At 48.8% G+C, this 25,596-nt stretch overlaps 1 non-coding gene across 1 annotated transcript; it reads left to right on the top strand.

The window, feature by feature from the left end:
• Positions 1-1,888: 1,888 nt before the first annotated feature.
• Trnat-ugu (transfer RNA threonine (anticodon UGU)) lies at positions 1,889-1,960 on the top strand. Its single transcript has one exon. It is a non-coding gene; the product is annotated as a tRNA-Thr (tRNA).
• Positions 1,961-25,596: the final 23,636 nt, after the last annotated feature.

Below are 25,596 nucleotides of genomic sequence, written 5' to 3'. Positions count from 1 at the left end.
GGAGCGACCGCGCCCACCCTTTGCTGGAGGCAGGGTCACTCCGCCCGCGCTACTCTCATGGATGGAGCATTTATGCATTGTGTATGAGATTATAATAATAATATCCGGGGTTCAACGTCCCAAAACCACAATATGATTATAAGGGATGCCGTAATGGAGGGCTCCGGAAATTTCAACCACCTGGGGTTCTTTGACGTGCACCTAAATCTAAGTACAAGGGCCTTAGCATTCTCGCCTCCATCGAAAACGCAGCTGCCGCGGCCAGCACTCGATCCTGCGATCTTCGGGTCAGCAGTCGAGCGCCATAACCACTATACCTCCGTGGTGGTGCTATGCATGCGATTACAAGTACATGAGTTGTTCTGCCATCTGCCACAGGTTTGCAGTTCTTGCTTTGTTTTTCTTGCCTAGTACCTATTCCCCTGGGCACTTTTTTCCCGTTTTTGATTGAAAGAAACGCTCATTGAAAAACTTACGATGGAACTGATGGCAAAACTGGGATACTTTTTCAAGACATCGTCAACAGACGGGTTGTCTTGGGCCACCCATTCTCTTCTGCTGGCCAAAGTCCGACTCAGAGTCTTCAATATAGGCCATGTCGGGCCTGGCCTTTGACATTTCTTTAGCCATTGCAGAACAGTGCGCAGCCACTGTTTCTCCATCTTCCGCATCAGCCATGTCGATTGCCTGAAAGCAAACATGAATTCTGTTGGCCAGATGGCAAAAACAAGCTTGGTGTCTGCAGGGCTGCACAAAATTTGAAATACGTACCACATTAGGTCTTTCAGTACGCTGAGGAGCAGCATGTTCATCCTCTGCAGGCCTCCTTCTAGGTGGGGCATTTTCGGTGCCCCCTCTTAATAATGCTCTTGATTTTTTTCTCTCATATTTGGCTTTAAAGCGTAAAGCTTCTCGCCATGAATCCTGTAAGGCACGGGAGCATTACTAGACATGTTATTCAAATAGACAACTGCAATTCTATGAGAATGTTTAGGCGGTTTGTTGTTGATACTCTTTTTTGAAAACAAACATTGCTTTCATCAAGAACTTATAATAGAAGCAAGCAAAAGAGAAATTTACCCACCCCCTGCTTTTCTCCTGCTCTCTTGTTTTTCTTTTATTTCACCTCACAAATGTACTTACCGAGCTTAACGGACCCCTAACAGCTGAAGTTTTTCTTTGCGATTTATTACTGTAATTTGTAGCTTTCTGTCTGGTTACCCCAAATTTGAATCGGAAATGCTCTAACGCATTGTGTAATTAATGCTAGCATCGTCAACTGAGAACAATTTTGCATCAGTTCGAAACGGTTGCCTAAATACCATTCAATACTAGCGCCCCAAAGCGGGGGAGCACCAAAGATCACGTGCACTCAAGCTTTGGTGTCATTTTCATAGTTTTCAAAATGGGGCCCCGTGTGCTATGAATAATGAAATGATGCGAGTGCTAAGTACGTGATCCCTGCACCCCCTCCCCCTTCTCTCAGAGAGAAAGAAGAAAAAAAAGGCATTAATGGTTGAAGCAATCAGAACTACGTTGAGAGCAGCCCGACAAGACAGCAAGAGGGGTGACGAACAATAATCCTCCCTGGATGCCTGTCGAGGTATCGTGCACACCCCACACAATACTCTGCGACGTCGACAATACTCGCTTTACTGTTGGAACGAAGGAAAGAAAATGGCTTTTAAGGGCTCGTTTTTTCTTGTTACACACAATATTAATGAGAACTAACAGACAATAATGCCAAGGAAAGTATAGGAGATGTTACTTGTATAATTGGGATATAAATGTGAAGAAAGTAAAGTGGACGAAAAGATAACTTGCCACCGGCAGGGACCGAACCTGCGACCTTCGAATTACGCGTCCGAGTGCCAAGTACATGATGACTGCCGCCGTAGCTCAGTGGTAGAGCATCGGACGTGTAATTCGAAGGTCGCAGATTCGGTCCCTGCCGGTGGCAAGTTATCTTTTCGTCCGCTTTACTTTCTTCACATTTATAACCCAATTATACAAGTAACATCTCCTATACTTTCCTTGGCATTATTATCTGTTAGTTCTCATTAATTTTTACTCTTGGAACGTCACACAAGACCCCTGTCTCCGTCATACTAGTGGGGATGTCGCGAGATGATGAAAACTCGGATGAGCACTCATGCTTGCTTTAAAACCAACTTTAAATAGCGCAAAGGCAACGTTTATCACTCATAATCGGCCAGAAGTGCTCAACGCGTAGAGGAGCATCAAACAACACCTGCATCCCGAGTTTCCAAGTTTGGTGTCGAGGTACTTAAGCACATAATTATAACTTCAGACACTCTGTCTGCCCTGAAATCGGATCCTAGTGCATGAAAGATTGCAGAATATTTTGGCTATACCAGAATATGATTGAGTTGGAGCGTGCTTGAAGGGGTAGTGACAAAAATATTGGGTTGGCGTTTACTTTTTCTTTTTTCCTGCAATAGGTTCCTAGGTGCCAATTAGTCATACTACAGCACATTTGCTGCAGTGCCGAAAAAATAATTAATTACAGTGCGTTTATTATCGGCCAGTTTCGGCTTCAGTTTGGCAGAGCTCCGAGAGCGACAAGCCGCCGATGCCACTAATGCCATCTAGCATGTTAAACGGCTCACAGAACTGTGATGCAATTCCATGCTGCCTGCATCAGCTGTTGGCGTCGTTTTACCAGCTGCATGTGCTGCATCGTCATTATCATTGTCTGAAATGGGCATAGCCAGGGGGGTGAAGGGTTCAAACCCCCTGAAACTTTCCAGTTTTGCACGTGTATACATACTCGCACATATAAATGCACACGCCAATGTGCATAACGTATGGTTGAACCCCCCACGCCCCCGAAAAAAATTTCTGGCCATGCCCCTGTCGTCTGGTGATGATAACGATGGCAAAGTGTCAAGCTTGCACTGCGACACAGACAACAATGGTCATGCTCTGGTATGCACTAGTATTGGTAATATGCTATGCAGGCGAGCCTTGACCATTTAAATGACAATGTTAAATGTGACTATACACTTGTCTTGCATGTGACAGAGTGGCAGCCACATTTCAACATTTCTTAGAGATACTAACAAAACACGTTGCGGGCCTGGTTGGTGATACATTCTTATTCATGACACAAAGTCATGACACATTTCGGTTCACTGTTAGCCCTTCAACGCAGGCATTCATTAGACAGGCTTTTCAGTAAAAATAATTCTGCAATGATATGAAAACTCACATAGCCAGTCCACTTACATCAGCCAGGATAGGAAACCTGGTGACCAAAGCTCGTGCTGCCTCCGTGTATAATCTCGCAGGGTACCTGGCAGAAGCAATATTTTACAAAAGCAAAAATTCAAGGCACTAACTAGCAGACCCAAGCTTTATTGAGAGTTTGATAAAGAGTATGAGAACAAGGGCAGCTTTAATACGCAAAGAAATAAAATCATGAGTTACAATTACAATGGCACTGTATTTTAAATGCGAAGCATTTCTTAGCGAACCTCAGGCACTTTGGGCGTTTCTATCTACATATCTATCTATCTATCTATCTATCTAGCCGCCTACGTCTGGGCGCTCTCCTGGTCGTCTCCATAACTTGTAATATACTGAAATTGGCACAGCAGGGGATCAGTGTATGACGAACACGATTCACTGGTCATGACATAAATAGCGCAAAATACCTGTCGCGTACGTCATGAAACCCTTTCTCTCAGTCACGTGTGGCACATACCCGCATACCAGAGTTCATGTTATGCAGGTATGTGCCACAGGTGATACAAAGTTTCAACCAACACAGCAACCGCGAACACACACATTGACACGCAAGGAAAGTGATAATAATAATAATTGTTGGGGCTTTCTGTCCCAAAACTACGATATGATTATGATCGAGAGACACCGTAGCGAGGAGCTCCGGAAATTTTGACCATGTGATATTCTTTAACATGCACCGAGGTCGCACAGTACACGGTCATCTAGCATTTTGCCTCCATCGAAATGCGACCACCGCGGCCGGGATCGAACCCGCGACCTTCGGATTAGCAGCCGAGCACCGTAACCGCTACACCACCGCGGCGGACGCAAGGATAGTGAGGAAGCTGAAGACAGAAGACCCCTGGAAGACGCTCAACCAACGTGGTCCGCCACGTGGACCACGTCGTATACACAATAATAAATCTGCCGAGAGAACCAGGCCTCTCAACATTACCGGTGACTTCAACATCGATTTATCAAGACCCAACAATGCCTGGTCTTTATACTGCTTGAAAGAAGGCTTGAATATGGAAAGCGCATCAAGAAACCTCGCTGCCACGTCCAGGACAGACGTCATCATGGATCATTTCACTATAAGAGGCATCCAGGATTTCCACCAGCTGTGCTATACCTCGCACTTCACTACACTTAGACCGCTCGTAACCGCCTTCACGAACGGATCCGATTAACAAGTCCGGTCCAGCTGCTGGCGCTCACTGATCACGGTGATGATGACCTTGTTCAAGAACTGTCAAGAACCCCTTCTACACATACACACGGCTTCGTGAAACGGGCGTGCGTTCTCCGTCATGACGGACAAGCATAAGCATAGCAACTATAACGCAACTGCAACAACTGCAACTGTGAATGTAACGTACGCGCAGTGCGCCTGCGCGTGCCACTCGGCTGTATGTATATCCAGGGAAACTTTAGTGAATGAGGCTTAGTTGTGAGTAACGCCTGTCCTGTGCATATGTGTTTCTTCTTTGTGCTGTTCGGATTCGCGCTATCCAGTATTGAAAAATATAAGCACTACATGTCAGCTTAACGGGTCTGGTGTTGGTAACACCCATGTTGTTGTTGGCATCGTCACGCAACTGCACACAACTGGTCATATAATACATATGGGACTCTTCAACATATGAGTGTGCGTATACCACTTCCACATTTCTCTAGCGTCATTCCGTAACGTTTCGCTCAATGTAAAAAAATTATGCCACAGTCACCATCCCGCGCATGCTTCGCATAACATCGATTCCCACGATACGTGGGATCTGCCGAATTTTTTAGTGAATTCAGTTGCCTTTAGCAAAGTGTCCTTGTGGGCGATAACATCCCAAACTAAGGCTAGGACAGAACACTGGAAAGGCATTTTTAAACATGCAAAAATCTAATATACGCACCAACAATGCAAGAGGCATTAAAAGGCATCATAGTAATGTTTATTATGTTTGAATACCTGTAGTTGGATCTTGTACATAGTTTTCAAGTGACATCATAGACAGGTTTCCTGCACTGGGTATATCAAGATGGTGGCAACTGTGACTTTTTATCTCATTAAAGATTGTCAGTGCAGAATTGGAGGGGGCACTGGCACTAACCTGATGTCACCATTTCTAGCTACGCAAATTCGAGCAAACGTTTACGCAGCATTCCAACCAGCTGGTACCCGAAGATGACGACCACAGTGACGTCAACGAAAACTGAGTATATGTAGATAAGCACGGGAGGAAACAAACAGGCATTGTGATCACTGGTCTGTCACCAGGGGGCTGTGCTTCTTTCAAGCTTCCTTAAAGGGAAGCTGAAGTGGTTTTAGAATTCAGTAAAACTTTACTGTGAACAAGGACTAACATTATTGTCGACGATGGCGCAATTTTTTTCGCCGTTGCGGCAGCAGGAGCTCAAAATACGCGATAGAACAGTTCGCCTTGCTCTGCCCACGCGAACGCGCTGAAGTGAGGGCGTGGCCGGAACTACGTCATCGTCGGTAGCTTTGGCGGAGCCGCGCAGCACTGTCGAATCTTCAAACGTGGCCTCCCTGACGAGTTCCGGCTTCGCGCGTAGGTGGACCTGATCGCGAAGGCCATGCTTTAACAGTGCTAATGGTGCCGGTGACGTAGCACACCGAAGATGACGTCACCACGTTCGCTCAGCATCTCAAAAAGCCCTGCGGCTGCAGCCGCTGTTTTTTGCTAAGAAATGCTATTTGTGTTCACTTCTGTGAACTCTTACATTGGTTTTCGAATTCAGCAGGGATCAAGCTATGATTTTACAATCCAAAGTCATATTTTTTAAAAAGGGCTTCAGCTTCCCTTTAAAGGAGCACTGACACAAAACTTTTGCATCTCTTTTTTTTTCTATTGAAATAAGTAGTCAACGACCCATTTATCACGGCTGCAAAGTTCATTTGCTCGAGCGCGCGAAGGTTAATTATTTGGAGATGGTTTTATTGTGCCCAGTTGCATTTTCGGTTTCAGAGAGCGGGTGGTTTCTGCGTAAACATAGCTGGCTACATGAGCACCCGCTCAGCCAAGTATGCCAATTTTTACAGCGAAAGCTGTTATGAGATCATTTCACCGGCCGTTTTTGGCGCCGTAGTTGTCCGCCGCCGCCGCCGCCGCCGGTGTCCGTAACCAGTATCGCTCGAAATAAGAAAAAAAAAACGAAATAAGAAAAAAATTCCAGGATGGAAGGAGGTTCGAACCTGGGCCCTCTGCGTGGGAGCCCAGTATTCAACCTCTGAGCCATGCTGGTGCTTGAAACTGCTTTGCAAAAAGGTCCTATACAGGCTTCATGTCGGGAAGGAACCACATTAGCATATGCAATATAGCCTGGTAGAAGAGTAAAATAAGCCATGGTTAAAAATTGGCCGCGTATCTGCGTGCTTCGCTGCAAATGTCGTGTAAAGACGATAGAAGGGGCACTGTGTGAGATATGGACGCCATCTGGCAATACGTCGGGAAACATGAGTGCTGTGTTGCGTGCTGGTAGTCCCGGCGCAGCAGCAGGCGAAGACCGGCGGTGACCAACGCGACCGGCGGGGACGCCAGCCAGCCCGAAAACGCGGTTTGGCGCGAAGCGCTGAAGCAGAGAAACGTCCGCACTCAACGAGTACTCTCCACACACTCTTTTATTTATACGTCGCCTGGGTAAAACAGGAACGCCAGAGCGGCGCCCACAACCGGCAGCCTGAAGGCCGCCCACAACGCTGCTTTTTCATTTTTTAAATATTTTTTTTCACCTTCTTGGCCTTCTCAAAACTAAAGTCTTCAACAACAACCCATGGCATTCGTACAGTGCAATACAGAACCGAAACCGAAACACAACAATGAGCTCGTGCGAAGGGCACGGAGGACGGCAAATTTCAGTGCAGTCGCATTTTCAGCTTTGTTGAAACAGCGCTCACTAGACGACGACGAAGTAAAAGAAGGCACACGACAGGCAGCGCCTGTCCTGTGCCTTCTTTTACTTCGTCGTCGTCTAGTAAGCGCTGTTTCAACAAAGATGAACGCATACCAACTCGCTCAAGCTTCCATTCTTATGCATTTTCAGCGCAGCTTAAGAAACTAGGGTCCTTAAAATTACGTATGTATGCATTTTCTATTAAAGGAACACGCCACCTAATACTTACCTAGTGATGTTGCACCTCAGTCATGCATGATATTCACTTTTTAATCGACAACGTTCACAAGTATGAACAGCCGTACCAGTTCAAGACGGCTGGCCCTTGGGCAAGTGGTTCAACTTTGGCCGAGTGGCTGAATCGAGGGACGTGCCGACAAACAGAAAGACAGACAGACAGAAAGACAGACCAAAATTTCTGCGTTTAAGTTCCCCAAGAAAGACTATCGTCTTTAAAAACAGCGCGAAGAAGACGCGGACAAGAAAGAACACAGGACAGCGCGCACGTTGGGCAGGCATGAACTGAACCTTGCAGCTGTGGCTGTGAACACAGCGAACAGACGCCTGTATGGCGTCAATAAGGCCTCTCCCCTGCTCCAACTTCCATATTTCGACGTGACTCGGCAGTTGCTTCCGGACATAATGCACGATATATTGGAAGGTGGTGCAGAATGTGTGCTTCGGCAAGTTTTAAGATCGCTCCTATCTAGTAGGTTGCTATCTAAGCAGGATCTTGATGTGGTGTCGGCATTCAAGTATGGGCAGAACGACGCAAAAAACAAGCCTCCGCCAATCAATATGTCATTTCTAAGTAGTAATTCTGTCTTAGCAGGGACGGCATCCAGCAAATGGTGTTTGGTGAGATTTTTACCACTCATCCTTGGAGCAAGGGTCCCAGAAGGGAATGAAGATTGGGAGCTGCTCTTGAAGTTTCATGAGATAATCGATACTCTCTTTGCTGCAGAAATCTCATCGGCTCGCCTTGCATACTTGGACGTGGTTGTGCAAAGCTTCTTGGTCGAGTTTTCGGACAAGTATGGCCCTGGAGTTCTCATCCCCAAGCTACACTTTATGGTTCACTACGCTAGGTTTGTGCGTGAGCTTGGTCCACTTAAGAACTTGTGGTCGATGAGATTTGAAGCTAAGCACCAAAGCTTAAAAAAATGGCGGCAACTGTGAAGAACTACAGAAATTTGACGCATACTCTGGCTGAAAGGCACCAGTTGAAACAGAGTTGTCAGCTGCACAAATTTCAGCTGTACCAGGAACTAGAAGCCTCAGGAAGCAAGCCTGTCGAATGGAGCACACTGCCAACATGTGCCAGAGAAGTGTTGCCTATGACAGTGCATGAAGTAAAAAATGCAATGGTTGACCGGCGCACTTACCATGCTGGCAGTGTTCTAGTTCGGAGAACAGAGGAGGGTCCACAGTTCTACGAGATTGAGCGACTGCTTGTGGCAAGAGGAGTGCTCTACACACTCACGAGAACACTGGTGGTTGAGTGCTTCAACAGGCACAGGTTTTGCTACTGTGTTCGAAGAGCCAATGAGCAGAAAATTGAAGAAGCTAGTGAAAGATATGAGCCATACCTGTTGGACCTCTATGAGACGGGTGAACTGGTTCCTAAATGGGAAACTTTATGGACTACTTTTGCATTGTTGAACAATAATGTGTAAACTATTCGGTGAAGTGCTTTGTTTTTAGATTTTATGTTTCTTAAAAATTGCGGAGGATGTGTGAAAATTGAGTGTCATGTTTAAACAGTGATATCAGGGAGCACTGTGTTTCTGTTGTATGGTGTACACCTTGTCACAGAAAATGGACGAAACGTGATCCACTGTAACAATGCATTAATGCCAGACTACATTGGTCTCAAGTGAATCGGTGAACTTTTCTGTTTAGTTAGTGAAGTGCACCTTTACGACATAAATGTTGTGCTGTAATTCACCTTACAATAAAAAATCTCAAGTGGAAAGCAGCAAAGTGCAGAAAACATGTGAGACGTAGCATGCACAATGATGTTACTCAGTGGTGAATCATGTGTTAATGTGTTTTGTGCAGCTCCATGATGATTAGCAGTCAAAATAATACATTATGGTGTTTATGGAAAAGTGTATGGTTTTTATACATCATGGGAAAAGGTGGCTTTGTTGTTCTAGCTGAGGACATTTTCCGGGACCAGGCCTCTTGCGCTATTGAAAAAAATTGCTCAAAGCTTTCACTAAGCTGCACGCTGCTTGATACACAGCGAAGCTGATCAGTCTCATGCTTATTTATTCCTCTATATAGGCAGAACTTTTGCTTGAACTTGGCCGTAGCGATGTGTAAATTTTGCTTGAACTGGGCTGAACTTAGCAGCAGAGACGTTAAATTAAATAAATATTAAATATCTACAGAAGTCATTCATGCTCTGTTTTTGCATATGTATAATCAAAAGTCAGGCTACAAGTAGGGTACAAATTCGTTTTCGGTTATGTCAATTTTGAGCGAAGAAAAATTATACTTTTCACCTGGCTCTCTTGAAGCGGCCTGTTGAACGACTCGTCGAACATGGTAGTGCCTTCAGCAAAGTGATGATATGCAACAGTACGCTGCAATATAAAGTTAAATGAAGAGGAATTTGTGATGCAGGTGGTTCAATTTGTCCAAAGCTCAATGTATGTAGCGCTTTCTTAGCCACCAGTTGATACAACTAGCAAAAATAAGTGGTGTACACAATTGTATACATAACGTCTCAAAGGGCTAAAGGACGAACTGTGCGGAGTGACACAAGATGCTTTTATGCTGCGTGCTTCTCATAAGCCGCTAGTTTCCTTGATCTACACATCTCCTCACTCACATCGTATTGACATTTCCCTGCCCCAGATGCAGGAGTCTAAAAAGTGCAAACCAGACTCTGCAAGGTTTCTTGTGGTATGAGATGCCTGGTTAGCTTTTGTGAAAATTTCACTCAGTTTGAGAACAAAACTATCTTGTGGAGAAGTAATACAGTAAAAGCAATAGCTGGACGAGTTGGTATGCATTCATGTTTAAATTTTGTAGCGCGCACAGAAGACAGGGACAAGTTAGCGCTTGTTTGTCTCATCCTTGTTCCTGTCTTCTGTGTGCGCTACAAAATTTAAACGTGTGGAGAAGCCTTCTAGAATATGTTATCTATCTAAAGTGTTACTTAAAGCTCAAGTGCTTATTTGGGCCGGTTGGTACACGTTCATAGAAAACAATCAACAGCACAAAGCACAGGACAAAAGGATGAACACAGACAGCGCATGGTCCATCTCTGTCCCTTTGGCCTGTGCTTCATGCTTTTCTTTATTTTTACTCATGGCTGCCTTTGAAGTTCTACTTGTGCAATGGAGTGGTTGTGCGTTGATTGGAAAGAAAACCTCAGTGGCAGAAGTCGTGTGTACTTGTTATGTGAACTACTATAAATGGAATGAAGCAGGTAGACGGTTTTTATGTCACAGGATTCAAGCGTTCAAAGGAAGGGGGTTATGTTGCAATGCAGTTACACTGATATGCCAGGAAAACTGACAGGATACATTGTAACTTCACTTGAACGAACTTCAAGGGACCTTAAGGAAAAGTTTGTTACAGTGAAAGTTCACTTAACTGATACAGCTATGTTGCAGTTTGTTATTACAAGCTGGAGGAAGCATCAGCTATTCAAAAAAAAACTTCAACCCATTTATTTGCCATGTTCCTCATTTGCATGTGCATTTATGCTAATTGAGGATATTGTGAAGAATTCATTAATCTTTTGCTGCACTTGTTCACATAGGACTGCAGTGGTCATCAATTGACTTACTGTGTCCAAACTCTCATGAATCTACTCCAGTACAATACTCTGCCAGGTAGCAAAGGAGTTCAGTTTCTCCAACCACATCAGTGCTTCATTAGCTGAATCATTAGGTGCATTCTCTTGAAGGGTTAGCTCTAGAATATTGATCTCTTCCTCCTTTTCTACTCGATAGGATCGCTGCAATCTCTTTCATAGCGTGGAGCATGTCTTGATCTGAAGGTCATAGGTGGCATAGTCCTCACAAGCATAGGTTCCATATCAGGGGGGTTCCCTATCAGGGGGGACGAAGGTTTATCAAAGCGCCCCCCTCTCTATTAAGCCAATGTATAGGGCAAATTTTGTGCCCCCCACCCACCCTCTTAAGTGAATGAGGGAGGGGGTGCCCCCCTCCTCCCCCCTCGGTGCACACACCTATGCTCACAAGGCAAAAAGCTCTTCGTACCCAGCCTCTCCAACAGGGCCGTGATTAGTTACAGTGATACACTGTTCTCGAAGCTGATTGTGGAGGCCATTGTAAAACTATGCTACGAAAGGTGTGGTTCTACTTCTTGGGGTGATCAATACGACTTGAGAGGCATTGGATGGTGTCAGAAAATGTGTTCGCAGAACTGAAATGCGCTCTACTCTGAATTTCAATAATGTGAAGTGTGTTAGCATTGTGTCCAATGGTACTTTGTGGGTTTAAAAAAGTTCGTACAGCTGAACAGTTTGTTTAATCGATATTCAATCAAGTGATATTTCACTTGAATGGCCAAGGGTTTATTCAAGAAAAATATATGGCAGTGAGACAGAAATGAGATGAATGCTGCACCGGATTAAGCATATTCAAACTTCATTCACACATGCAGTAGATATGCTAGTTACAGTTTTTCGTGTCTGTTAACATATTTTTTCCCCTTTCACATAACGTGCTTTTAAGAATTCTCTCGCAGCATCTATTCATTTTTGCAGTGAAGTCAAATTTATTGAATTGAAAATAGCTAATGATACATGCTGCCGTCTTCTTCACAGAACACTGCAAAAGAGGGAGCCCACAAAATTTGCTTCTTCTGAAGATTAACAATGTACAGTGCTGCTCATTTTTGTGGTTGCTAGACAATAGCTGAGTACAATGCTAAGGCGTGCTCCTCTCCTGCATGAATTCACTCACCACAGTAGCTCTGTGGTCTTGAAATCCTGCTGCTGACTATGAGGTAATATGATGAAATCTCCATAACAGCAGCTGCATTCTGATGAGGGTGTCAAGTAAGAATGCTGCCAAGTAAGAATGCTGCCAAGGTGCACTGTACGTACATTAAAGAACTATGGATGAGCATAATCAGTCCACTAGTTCGCATTATGACACCTCTTTTAGCCATATATAGTTCTTTGGGATGAACACTGGCACTCATCATTCTGCATGAACTCTAATGCTCAAACTTCGTTATGGTAAGTGTGATGTGCATATTTGTGCAGATAAGGCATCCTGTTGAGACTTGATTTTCTGGATTAATTACAGCTAAGCCCCTTTATAAGAGACAGGCACCTGAGAGTAGTTCTTGTGTTTCTCAAAAGCAGGATACCACATTCTTATTTCCAGATCAATGCCTATTTCGATGCGGGGCATGGCTGTGTCTCTTAAAACCTGTTTTCTTTTAACACCAGTGTATCTTATAAAGGGGTTCAAGTGTATTAACAGTTTCAGAACTTATTCAGTCATGCAAGTCCTCTGTACATTGTTTTAGCTCAAAGTCATGTGGTTCCGTCGCAACTGCTTCCTTGAGCTGAAGTTACTGTCTATTACTTTTAGTCAGTTTAGGCTAGCTCAGCATAAGTGATGCCAGGTCTCATGTGCAGCAGGTAATCTGTGATTAAGCAAGCTTATTTTTAAAGACGATAGTCTTTCTTGGGGAACTTAAACGCAGAAATTTTGGTCTGTCTTTCTGTTTGTCGGCACGTCCCTCGATTCAGCCACTCGGCCAAAGTTGAACCACTTGCCCAGGGGCCAGCCATCGTGAACGGCTGACTAGGTTCATACTTGTGTACATTGTTGATCAAAAAGCAAACATTACGCATATCTGAGGCGCAACATCACTAGGTAAGTATTAGGTGGTGTGTTCCTTTAATAGAAAATACTGTTACGGGGAGACGACAGAAGAAGGCTGTATTTACAGTATTTACACAACCACAGAGGTAGAGTTGTTCCTCTTCCTCTTCGTCCTCTAGGTAAGCGGCACATAACATTACCCGCCGGCGGTGAAAGCACCGACTCGGTGCGCCCGGGCAAAGACGGTCGCGAGGATGGTCACTATACACACGCGTCGGTGGGTTCCGGTAGGTGATAGGGCTACAGACGGACAACGTGAACAATGTCGGTGCGGGGCTGAGTCGACGAGGACGAAGACAATGGCTCGATTTCATACGTCACGTCGGTCACTTGGCGGCATACACGGTATGGTCCGGTGTACGGGAAGAGGAGCTTTTCAGAAAGCCCAACACGTCGTGCTGGAGACCAAAGGAGGACAAGAGATCCAGGAAGAAAGTGGGCGTTTCTGTGACGGCGATCGTAGCGAGATTGTTGTCCCGCTTGCGATTCCGTTAACCGAACGCGCGCAACTTGACGTGCATGGTCGGCGCGGGCAATAGCTTCTTGAGCGTACTCAGTAGGTGGGTACATGGAAGGCGGCATCTTCGTGTCCATCGTATCTATGTATAACAATACATAGATACGTAATTCTAGAGACCCTAGTTTCTTAAGCTGCGCTGAAAATGCGACTGCACCGAAACTTGGCTTCCTCCGTGCCGTCTGCACGAGGTCATTGTTGTGTTTCGGTTTCGGTTCAGTATTGCACTGTACGAGTGCCATGGGGCGCCGCTCTGGCATTCCTGCTTTATCTAGGCGACGTAAATATACAAGAGTGTGTGGGGAGTACTCGTTGAGTGCGGACGTTTCTTCTGCTTCGGCGCTTCGCGCCAAACCGCGTGTTCGGTCTGGCTGGCGTCCCCGCCGGTCGCGTTGGTCACCGCCGGTCTTCGCCTGCTGCTGCGCCGGGACTACCAGCCCGCAACACAGCATTCACGTTTCCCGACGTATTGCCAGATGGCGTTCATATCTCACGCAGCGCCTCTTCTATCGTCTTTAGACGACATTTGCAGCGAAGCACGCAGATACGCGGCCAATTTTTTGTTCTGTGGTTTATTTGCTACAATGAGCTACCCTCATATCTGTGTGAGGACACCTTAAAAAAGTTGCAGCCGGGAAGACATGGATTAACTTGATAAGGCAGCTGGCTCACTATACTTTGGTTAATTACTGTAAGTTTAGCTGCATTAGCCGTTCACGATGGCTGGCCCCTGGGCAAGTGGTTCAACTTTGGCCGAGTGGCTGAATCGAGGGACGTGCCGACAAACAGAAAGACAGACAGAAAGACAGACCAAAATTTCTGCGTTTAAGTTCCCCAAGAAAGACTATCGTCTTTAAAAATTGCGGGCAGTTTGCACTAAGTGGGCACTAAGTGGGTTGCACTCCCCTGGGCACACACCACGCTCGGTGCAAGCGCTAGTTAGGTGACTGCTCGAGGGCTGTGCCTCTCGTTTGGCTCGCTTCTTTTAGATGCGAAGTATCTTATGGCGGAGTTCAATCCGGTAGTGGTGGTGGTGTGCGGCGTGACCACCCTTACTGCGCATGCGCATACCCTCTCCACTCCCCCTCCCCTCTCCACTTCCCCTCTCCCCTGCCCCTCTCCACTTTCCCTCTCCCTTTCCACTCTTCCTCTGAAACACGGGCTAGACATGCTGAAATTCTCTCCTGCGCAACGCCGCCATGAGCACCAGCGCAGGCGCGTCCCCTCCCCCTCTCTCTCCTCTCCTACGCTGCCCCCTCTCGCACGCCTGCCGACTACGTTCCCCGCTCGCCCTGTGAGAATTAACGGCCATGCTAGAGGGAAGACAAGACGCGCGTCGCGTTCCTTTTCGCGTTCCACGACGCGATGTCGGTAACATGCCCAAAGAACGCCAACGGAACGCGATCGTGCAAGTGCTCCGGCTTCGCATCGCCTCTTGGTCCCCTTTAGCGGGAAATGGTGTAATTTTTTTCTCTTCGCCGGGAGCTCACTGTTGCCGCTCCACAGCATGAACACCCCAGCCAAGGCAGCAGCGCGACGGGTTCGCAACGCAGCAGCAGCAGCTAGGGAAGATCTCGCGTCAGGGGCGTAGCCAGAAATTTTTTTCGGGGGGGTTCTACCATACTTTATGTATGTTCGTGCGTGCGTTTGTATGTGCGCGTGTATATATACGCAAGCAAAACTGAAAAATTTCGGGGGGGTTTGAACCCCCCCAACCCCCCCTTGGCTACGCCCCTGTCTCGCGTTGCCAATAACCAGCCACAGCCATAACGGGGAGCACGCCGCTGTGAAGCTCTCATCCGGGATAGTAGTCATGGCCATGTACTTGGCACCGAACTTGTCACAAGGAGACGTCGCCAAGTACCTCGAGAAGGCAATGCATCGATAAAGCACCGAGTTCAAACGCGGTCCCTTCGTACTCGTCGGAGATCTGAACGTTGACACCATGCAAAGCGATTGGCTAGTTTAACACATGATGTCACGTTACGCTCATGGATGCGTATCGTACGACTGCAAACGTCCCACCACCATCAGGGGCACCTGTATCGATGTTGCCTTCTCGAACTTTCCATTACGACCCATCATCGATGATCCCTTGGCAACATACTTTACTGATCATAAAGCAATCATCTTTAAAGGGGAATGAGTCCCCAAGCTCATCGAGGGACGCCTTCTTGTACTTTGTAAAAGAACATCTCCTGTGTATATGTAATGCATATAGTTCATCCATCATAAAGCAATCATATTTAAAGGGAAACCAGTCCCCGAACTCATCGAGGGACGCCCTTCGTGAACTTGGTAAAACAACATCTCTTGTGCATATATAATGTTTATATTTCATCCAAATGTATATATGCTTCATCAAAATGTATATAGTGCACCCAACCGTAAATTAATAAACATTGCGTATGTAATGCATATTGTCACGATCAATAGCCGACAGGACGACTGAGGACAAAGAAGCGAGAAGCACGAGCTGCAGCTGTGGGCTCTCTGAGGAAGACGACGTTGAGGCGTCTGCTCTTTTTTGTTATCTGAATACAGACTTGTCTTTCCTCGTCGCAACGTGGTCCTGTTTCTTGTTATTTCCGCGTTGCGACACTGGTGGAGGTGCTGAACCTCTACGTCTGATGCTCGGGACTCCTCCAAGACCCGGCGCTGCCAGTCCGACACCGGAACCTGTTCCTGCAGTGGACACTCCTGTCCACCGCTGCAGTCGCCGACAGCGACGCCTCAGTCCCGAGACAATCCTCCTGGAACCTCTCCAGCCAAGGACTCTTGTGGTATCGGACGCCGAACGCGACGCCCGGAGAACAAAGGGCACGGCGCCCGAAGCGCCGGCCGGGAGGAAGTACAGCAGCAGCCGGTAGCCAAGCAGGAACTGGTTTATTTCATACAGTGCCGCGCATATATGTACAAGGTGGCGCCCCCTAAGGGCAAAAATACTTTTTATGAAACCGAAACTGGAACTCACCACATCATCCCCCCCTAGAATGAAAAGGACATGTGGGCTTTAACATCCTTATACAGTGATTAATGACAAATATTGGCCTCGAGGAGTTACGGAGTCGCCCTCTATCGGACGCGCCTCGATTGCGTGCTAGGCAGGATACCGCCGTCGCGCTCCCCATAGCTTTTGCTGTCGGCGCTCTACAAAAACACCGATGGGGAAGCCGCTTTCGAAATGAACTGTGTTCTTTACTGTCAAAATAATCATTTTCGACGAATTGAAAGCACAAGATAGTCTACAGTCGCTGTCTCTTAGCGTGAAGCGGGTGCTCGGTTTTCTGCAGTCACCGCGTTGGAGACCCCTGAACCGGCTTCTTGCGTGAAAGGTAGTCACTCGCTGAGTGCAAACTATGTGAAATATCTCGTTAGAGTAGACTGCCTGTATAACCAAACGGAGCATAACAGAAAGAAGCCTCAAGCCAGCGATCGCACGGGTTCGCGACGACTGACGGTGCCTCTGCATGTATGAGCGTCTGCATGTATGTTCGTACTGATGGTTTCGCTTTTGCTACGAGCACGTTTTAAAACCGCGCTGTGAACTTTAGGCCGCAAAATATGAGAATTTGAGTAAACAAAGAACTAATGTTGCGCGGACTCTATCAGAGCAGTTCAAAAACAATTTTCTTACAACTGCGGCTTCGGTGCGCATGGCAACTTTGTGATCTGCCGTCCCGACGATTCAGTGTTTTTTTTTTCTTTTTCGGTCTAAATTCGGGTACGTTTCAATGTCATTTGACAAGTTGTCTCGCACTGCGTATTGATCGGTCTTCTCAGCAGACAAATGCCGCTGCTTCTGTTTCTTTATTCAGCGCATTCGTTTCGTTTGGTGCTCACACAAAACGTGAGCAAATGCGACGCCTTTTTTTAACGCTCCTTAATTATCGTTCCGTTTGCATTCCAGTGAACTTGCCGCTCTCTGTCATCAACAAATTCATAGACCAAAGCTTCACTACTTCGAGATTGCTGGTGGAAGGAGAACCAGTCTAAGAGACCGAGCATGTATAGTAGCACGCGACGCCTAGGAAAACAAAGAAAATAGAGTAACGTTTGCCGGACTTGTTCTGCAAACGTCGGCTGTGAACTAGGACCCACATGAACTAGAAATAGCGGTGAATAAAATAGAAGGTATTGCAGCAACGAGCAGCCGCAGAACAGGATAGTAATTATTTGGCGAGTACCCCAGCAATTTTGGCAGCAGTGTCGTGTCTAACGCCAACAGGGGCATCTTTCCCACGTAAATAAATGAGGCTCCTAGAAAATACATGGGGTTGGCCGGTGGGCAAATCATCGGTGGGCCGATCATCGCATGCCTCATCAAATGGGAAGGTTGCCCGTCGGCGTCCCGCGTCGGCGGCGTCAACACGAGTGATGCAAAAAATAATCGTCACGTGATGGTGTCACCATATGACGTCATCATGACGTCACATAATCACATGATGACGCATTCACACGTCATGGTCGCTTTGAATTGCCTCCGTGATCGGTCACGGAGGCCGTGCAAAACCGCATTAGGTGCAGAATGCTTTTGGAGGGGGGCGCGGGAGAATCAGTACATCGACTGACACGAAGAAGATGGCTTTCGCCTTCTAGTCATCTTTAACGAATGCATAAGGGACCCTGTGCGTTTTTTAATTCAACGTATCTAAACAATGACTTGCGCATCTGCAGCCAATTTTGTGGACGCTGAGCACGGGGCCGACGATCAAGAGGTCGCATTGGAGGGTTCTGAGATGGCATCGCACGTGGTAAAAGGTAGCGCTTTTACCATCCTGTGGCAGATAAGCATCATTTGCCGGCGGGAAGCGCGCGCGAGCCATCGTCTCAGTGCGCGCTGTCTGCTACTCACCGAACATCGCAGGCCGACGCAGTAACAAAAGTCATCGTCGCGGAAGTGCTTGTTGCACACAAGACTCGTAGCGGATGGCTACTTGCCGGTTCTTAGCTTTACAACACATGCTTCACGCTGTTTCTTGTCCCGCGGTTACCAGTGCAGGCTGACACTGGGCTCCTTTGCGTAAGCGCGGCACTGCGGCACCGAGCGGTAGAGCCCCTTGTTCGTCGCCTTCGGAGACAGCCACTCTATTACAATGGTTTCAATTGAGTAGAAAATGAGAGAAAACTTCCGAATTTGAACAGACCGCAGCGCATGTGGGACTTGAAACTCGTTTTCAAAGCACGCGGCAGTGCGCCACAAGCAGCCGACGCGGCCGCTGAAACCACGTGATCCTGCCAAGCACGTCACGCCGACGGTGGCGCCGGCGTTTCCAGTGGTGGGCCTCGAGGCCAATACCGTATACCACCTTAAAAGTACACACCTTAACATCCCCCCCTCTTTTTGGTGTAACGTCCAATTGGTGAAAAGGAACCGGCACGAGAAGGGAACAAAAGCAGAGTACACAGCGTACTCTAGCTGAAGACACTGATATAAATAAAATACAACAAAGAATTCACAGCATACCAGTGTACCAAGCAGTAGAACTTATAACCATTATACAATAAATAGATGCACAGCATATACACAAGAATGCAGAAGTATGGCACACTGACTTCAACAAGTGAGTGAAAAAAGAAGAAATTAGGACACAAAGTCCTTAAACCTGGATGGTTTTTTACGCAACCGTTTCGAACGACGAGGCGCATTTCGTTCTGAAGTGCTCCCTTGCGGAGCAGTAAGTTGTGTATCTTCAGATGAGCCTACTGGCTCAGTTACGTGCTGCTCAGGCACAGCTGAGAGCGTAGAGGAGTAACTAGAGTTAGATGACTCGCTTAAGCGTCCTTCAGCGTTGGCTGAGGACGGGAAATGACAACGCGACGCATGGGAGCCTGACGGCTCTGAATCATGTCCATTATTGTTAGAAGAACTATCTGCATGGGGACTGGGCACGGCAGTCGAGCATTCGTAAGGTGCCTGTAAAGAGTTCGATGACGCTGAAATGTGCTCGGGGCACGGAGGAACATTATGGGGGCTGGACACCACAGCCGAACGTTGGAAAGGTGTCTGTAAGGAGCCCGGTGGCTCTACTATGAATTCATTAGAAGTATTGTGGCTGGGCACCGCAGCCGGACATTGAACCGGTGCCGCTAAGGAGCTCTGTGGCTCAACTGAAGGCATATTAGACGAAAAAGAAGCATTGTGGCTGGGCACCACAGCCGGACATTGAACTGGTGCCGCAAGGGAGCCCTGTGGCTCAAGTACACTATGATTAGCAGGAAAGGAAGCATTGCCCTTGCAAGAACCGTCAGAACAAGTATGACAATATTGAGCATTTGCAAGGCCGGCATGCATGTACCGTTCACTATAGAACACTTGAGTAGGAATGAAAAATGAATTCTGAGGGGCATTAGACAGCGGCAAAATGCGTTCGGGATCAGTGCGAAAAAATTCATCGCGACACATGTTCACCTGGAAAACAGGAGCATTGCAGTTCGATGAACTCGCCCTTGCGATGACTCCGTGAGCCTCTCGTTGAGTCAAGGCATCAGTCCCTTGCTGAGGAAGCCGGCACGGGCGTCGGTGGAAACCGGATGCCACTGCTGGCACGCCCTGTCGACGACCATGCTGAAGCAATGTATGCTCTGCAGGACTGGAGTCGGAAGTGAACGGACGATGAGGCTCCAACGATGCCTTGGCGAGAAGTGCCGACGGCTCGACGATGGAACAGGAGAGCGTCTCACCCACGATGACTAGCTTGAGAGCTCGGATGGCATCTAACCCCAGTAGTGAATTGCCTTTGTCCGTAACGTAAAAGGCAATGGAGGCGTCGTTGCCGCTGTAGGAAACGAAAGCCTTGAAGTATCCATAATTCACGATGGCTTGTTCTGAATAGTTCTTCAGGATAACGTTTGATGGAAGAAGCTTGATGTTCGGGAAGCACCGCTTGTAATCTTGGACGTTAAGTAGCGACACAGCCGCTCCAGTGTCGATGAGCATATTGAAAATGGATCCATTGATCCGTACGGGAAGATGAAGAAGTCCGCTAGCGGTGACTGGTTCGTCCACTTGTAGGACAGTAACTGTATTGGTCACCGTTGATGTGCCCTGATGACCGGTCGGAGACTCCGAAGTAGAGCGGCAGACCCGCGCGAAATGTCCATGACGTCCGCATCGCGAACACGTCCGGCTCCTGGCTGGGCAGGCGGCGGAGTTGGCCCAATGCCGCGTCGATCCGCAGCGGTAACAGGCACCCGCGCGACCCGGCGGCGCAGATGGAGAGGAGGTGTCCGCAGCAGTGGTGGGCGAGGAGGTGCACGCAGACGAAGTCCCGCCGGCGCCATCTTGCGGCGAAGCTTGGGGAGGACGGCCACCATTTGGCCCGCCATTTTGAAGAATTCGGCGAGTTGCGCCGCCATCTTGAACTGTACGCGACGACACGGCGTCGACTTGAACTCCGGATAACTGTAGCAAGGCTCGATCGACGCGCTCCTCCTCTTTGGCAATGTCGAGCGCCTTCTGCACGGTGAAGTCCTTGCCCAATTTGTAAAAAGTCCTTTTCAGCTGCGGCGACGCGATGCCAGAGACAATCTGGTCGTAAGCAAGGATGTCGCTCGCCGCGCCGAATTCACACAGCTTGGCTAGTCGGCGTACTTCGTGAATGAATTGGACCGCCGACTCGTCCGGTCCCTGGCATAGGGCTTTGAAGCGGGCGCGTAGACACGCCGCGTCCGGTTGAGGGTCGAAAAGTTGGCTGAGCAGCGCAAGGGCTGCGTCGTACACGTTCGGCGTCTCCTCCCGAGTTGGCCGGTCGGCTCCCGGCTGCTGCTCATCTTCGGCGGCACGCAGATAAAGTGTTCAGTCCCTCGACGCCTAAGGCGTTCAAAAGCAGCGCCTTCTTGTGTTCCGGCGAGGCGTCCCTGGCCGCGGCGTCGTGTATACCTGCAACACAGGACGCCACTGTCTCCATGGAATAGGTGGTACGCCGGGGCACTGGAGAAACGGAGGCGGAGGGATAGCGGCGTTCATGCTTGCCGAAGAGAGCGTCGAGCAGAAAGTTCAGGAGAGACGTCAAGCGTGAGTAGGCCTCGTGACTGACACCGGCACGAAAAGTCAGAAATGTGTAAGTCGAACGTGCGAAATACAGTAGTGGCGGGGTATCAGGCAAGGGTGCTGAGACGACAGCACAATAAAGAAGTCCAGATGCCCACCTTATCTCTTGATGCACGCGGATTCGTAGAACTCGTCGCCAAATGTGGTATCGGACGCCGAACGCGACGCCCGGAGAACAAAGGGCACGGCGCCCGAAGCGCCGGCCGGGAGGAAATACAGCAGCAGCCGGTAGCCAAGCAGGAACTGGTTTATTTTATACAGTGCCGCGCATATATGTACAAGGTGGCGCCCCCTAAGGGCAAAAATACTTTTTATGAAACCGAAACTGGAACTCACCACAACTCTGTCTGCAGAAATGGCAACTGGAGGCGCTTCACAGGTGACCGTTGAGCAGCCTCAGATTCCCGAGACCTTCCACGGCGAGGTTTATGAAGACGTCGAGGATTGGTTAGACCAGTATGAGCGAGTCACCAAGGCAAACCATTGGACCGTCGAACAGAAGCTCTCGCGCGTCTACTTTGCTCTAGCGGACAGCGCTCGTACGTGGTATGAGAACCGCGAGGCCACATTGTCTTCTTGGGGCGCATTTCGGCAGCAGCTTCGCAGCACCTTCGCAAACAACGACCGCTGCGATTCGGCTCAGCAACTCATCGAGTCGCGTATACAGAAACCGAATGAGAGCGTCGCCATGTTTGCGGAGGAGATGACCTGCCTATTTCGACGAGCTGACCCTGAGATGCCTGAAGCCAAGAAACTACGACATTTGATGCGAGGCGTCAAAGAACAACTGTTTGCCGGTCTTCTTCGCAACCCGCCGACAACCATTGCGGAATTCGTCCAAGAGGCTACAACTATCGAGCGAGCACTACAGCAACGGTGCCGCTATTACGACCGACCGAACAACGCCTCGATCAGCGTCTCTGCTCTGACGGCCGGCAGTGGGGGTTCTCTACGTGAGCTCATTCGCGAGGTTGTTCGTGAAGAGATTCGCAACCTCCTTGTGACTCTGCAAGAACCTGCAATGGCTTCCGTTGCAGAAGTTGTACGACAGGAAATGACGCAAGCGTTTTCGCTGCCCGAATCGCTACCAGACCAGCGATCTGTTAACTATGCGTCGACCGTCCGTCGTCCAACGCCAGTGCTGCACAACTCCTCTCCTCTGGCTCATACCTGCAACGAGCCGGTGGTCCCAGCGTACATTCCACCGCCGCATGAGCCGGTGATTCCAGCGTACATTCCACCGCCACCGCCGCCGACTCCACAGCTTAATGCGCATCCGGAAACGTCGCCGTTCTACCCTCCGCCAACGTCTTCAACCTGGTCGCAAAGGATGGCCACTAGTCGACCATTTGTTCGTAAGACGGACTTATGGCGCACCGTCGACCGCCGTCCACTTTGTTTCCATTGCGGAGAAGCCGGCCATGTTTACCGCATTTGCCCTTACCGTGAACAGCGATCTCAGACTTTTGCGCCGACCTTTCCACGTGCTCGTTTCGACAACCGCCGCGACAGCGACATGCGCCCGCAAGTCGAGCCATTTGGTCCGTATCGTCGACCCCGCTCTCCGTCACCTGCGCCGAGCTCTTCGCCGCACCGTCGTAGTTACGCCGACGCTGTTCGGGGCAGATCCCCCAGCCCTCGTCGGGGAAACTAACAGCAGCGACCTTTGGGGGAAGTTGCCGCCCGTCGAGATGCTCCAACACCCCCAACCGTAGGATACGGCGATACGACGGACGATGCGACGTTGCCGACTCCCAAGGAAATCGTAAGCGCCGACCTAGCTGTTTACATAGACGGACGCCCAGTGACAGCGCTGGTGCATACTGGTGCGGATTTCTCTATTATAAGCCGGAAGCTCGCCGACTGCCTCAAAAAAGTTAAAACTTCATGGACGGGGCCCAACATCAAAACCGCGGGTGGTCAACTGATGACGCCGACTGGCAAATGTACCGCCAGAATTACCATCGGTAATTCGGCTTTCGTTGCTACGTTCGTCATTTTGTCGGAGTGCTGCAAAGACCTGATCTTGGGAATGGATTTCCTGTCTGAATACGGCGCCGTTATAGACATTCCGGACAGGTCGGTTACATTTTGGATGGCCCCAGAACAAGTTTCGGATATGCGCTGTGCAGATCAGCCACGTAAACATCTGCGCGTCTTCGACGATGACGTGACCATCCCTCCGCAGTCAAGCGCTCTCGTGGCTGTAACATGCAACCTACTAGGCAAGTCCGACAACATCGCCGAACAAAGTCCAACATTGCTATTCAGCCATGGCTTATCCATTGCAAGAGGCGTCGTAAGCGTAAATTGCGGACACACGCAAGTTCTAGTAACAAACTTCAGCCCTGAGCGACGACATCTTGCGAGAGGTATGGCAGTCGTGTGGGGTGAAGAGCTGCAGGAAGCGTTCAACGAGCTGCGGCAACGCCTCCAAAAGCCACCAGTCCTCGGACACTTTGACAATGACGCTCCGACAGCGGTCCACACCGACGCCAGCAGTTGTCGGCTTAGGAGTCGTACTCGTGCAGTGGCAAGATGGCGCCGAACGAGTAATCGCTTATGCGAGCAGGACCCTCTCCCGCACGGAAGAGAATTATTCCACCACTGAAAAAGAGTGTCTTGCGGTGGTGTGGGCTGTTATAAAGTTTCGCCCATACTTGTACGGCCGCCCGTTTAAAGTTGTCAGCGACCATCATTCCCTTTGTTGGTTGACGAACTTAAAGGACTCATTAGGACGATTGGCGCGCTGGAGCCTTAAGCTTCAAGAATTCGATATGGCTATTGTGTACAAATCAGGGAAGCGACATACGGATGCCGATTGCCTTTCTCGCGTGTCACTTGAACATGCAAATGCTGAAGATGACGACGACGCGGCCTTTGTCGGGGTTGTGAACACGACTACAATCGCACAGCAGCAACGCGACGACCCGGAACTGCAATCCATTAGTGGTTTCTTGGAGGGACGCATACCCGCTGTGCCAAAGCTCTTCGCAAGAGGAGTAGCATCATTTTGCTTGAGAAACGACGTCCTATATAAGGTGAACTTTTCGCCGAATGGAAACACCTACTTACTCGTCGTTCCAACACCACTGAGGAGAGAAGTACTACAGGCGTGCCATGATGAAGCAACATCCGGTCATCTGGGTTATGAGACAAAATTATTACTGGCCAAGACTAACGGCAACCGTTCAACAGTACGTTCGGACTTGCCTTGAATGCCAGCGTAGGAAAGTGCCAGCCGTCAAACCAGCAGGGCTCCTCCATCCGATTGATGTACCGGAAACTCCATTCGCTCAAGTCGGTATGGATCTCCTAGGCCCATTTCCAACTTCGGCTGCAGGGCGCAGATGGATAATTGTAGCCACGGACTACCTCACTCGCTACGCCGAAACCAAGGCTCTGGAGAGGGGCACGGCAAGTGAAGCAGCCCGGTTTTTTATAGAGAATGTAGTGCTGAGGCATCACGCTCCATCTGTAGTAATAACTGACAGGGGAACAGCATTCACAGCCGAGCTGTTACACACAGTGTTGAAGCTTAGCGGCACATCTCACCGGCGTACAACGGCATACCATCCACAAACGAATGGTCTGACGGAGCGGCTAAACGAGACACTTGCCGATATGCTCTGCATGTACGTCGATGTGGAGCATAAGAACTGGGATGAGGTCTTGCCTTATGTTACTTTCGCATATCATACGGCCCAGCAAGAGACAACACGCATGACACCGTTTCGTCTTCTCCATGGCCGTGAAGTCACAACCATGCTCGACGCTATGCTGCCGCATGAAAACGATGGCGTCGAAACAGATGCAGAATACATAACTCAGCTTGCTGAAGAAGCCCGACAACTTGCGCGCTCGCGTATTCGCCGCCAGCAGGACTATGACACAAGGCGCTGTAATCTACGTCACCGACCAGTCTACTACGAGCCGGGAGAGAGAGTTTGGGTCTGGACCCCAGTTCGCCGTCGTGGGCTCTCTGA

Source organism: Rhipicephalus sanguineus, unplaced genomic scaffold, assembly GCF_013339695.2.
Source record: "Rhipicephalus sanguineus isolate Rsan-2018 unplaced genomic scaffold, BIME_Rsan_1.4 Seq561, whole genome shotgun sequence".
Classification (NCBI taxonomy): Eukaryota; Metazoa; Arthropoda; class Arachnida; order Ixodida; family Ixodidae; genus Rhipicephalus; species Rhipicephalus sanguineus.
Note: the sequence above shows the minus strand (reverse complement) of the source record. Positions and strands in the feature narration are given on the sequence as shown.